This window comes from Trypanosoma cruzi (assembly GCF_000209065.1).
Source record: "Trypanosoma cruzi strain CL Brener chromosome Unknown tcruzi_1047053442893, whole genome shotgun sequence".
Taxonomy (NCBI): Eukaryota; Euglenozoa; class Kinetoplastea; order Trypanosomatida; family Trypanosomatidae; genus Trypanosoma; species Trypanosoma cruzi.
In genome coordinates, this window is record NW_912560.1 from 527 (window position 1) to 1,219 (window position 693).

Consider the following 693-nt stretch of genomic DNA (forward strand, 5'->3'; position numbering starts at 1 on the left):
AAGGGAAAAGACAGAAACAGAAACTCACACATAAGGAAACTCGCCACCACAGAAAGCAGCAGGAAAACATCCACGGAACGGAGAGAATGCAGAGGTAATCAACGGCACGGCAGGGGTAATTGCCCGAATGCGGAGAGCAGTTTTGTTATAATACCACAGTCGCCGTACCAAAGCCAAAGGATTCAAGAGGGGCTTCTTCTATACTTGTGGAGTATGCCGCCCAAGAGGGTACAGGATGACTGTTTTTTCTTTCCCTTATCCCTCCCGCCCGGGTTGGTTCGGATCTTTATTTTGTTTTGCTTTACTTCTTTGGCGGGCAGGGTACGTTTTTACACTGGGTATGGGGGTTAATAACTTTTTTCGGGGAGTGTAGTGGGGGTGTGGTGTGGAAATGGAGGCCATGTAGTTGGTCACAGAATCGGTGCGATCAGGTCGGGGCACCATTCACGGTCGTGGGACGACCTTAAAAAAAAAAAAAAAAAAAAAAAAAAAAAAAAAAAAAAAAAAAATTATTGATACAGTTTCTGTACTATATTGGTACGCGAAGCTTCCAACCCGCCTCTGGCGGTTATGTTTGGTCAATTTCTTTTGACCGGGGTCTACGGACCCCTTTTTTTTTTTTTTTTGTGGGTCTGTCCCCCATATCCATATACCCCTATATATATATACCCATATATATATAGCCCCGTACCC

General features: G+C 44.6%; 1 non-coding gene across 1 annotated transcript, besides 1 other annotated feature; it reads left to right on the top strand.

The window, feature by feature from the left end:
* The first annotated feature begins 465 nt into the window (after positions 1–465).
* Positions 466–509: a microsatellite.
* Tc00.1047053442893.10 lies at positions 509–610 on the top strand. Its single transcript, XR_008254456.1, has one exon. It is a non-coding gene; the product is annotated as a spliced leader RNA, 5' partial (transcript).
* The last annotated feature ends 83 nt before the right edge of the window (positions 611–693 follow it).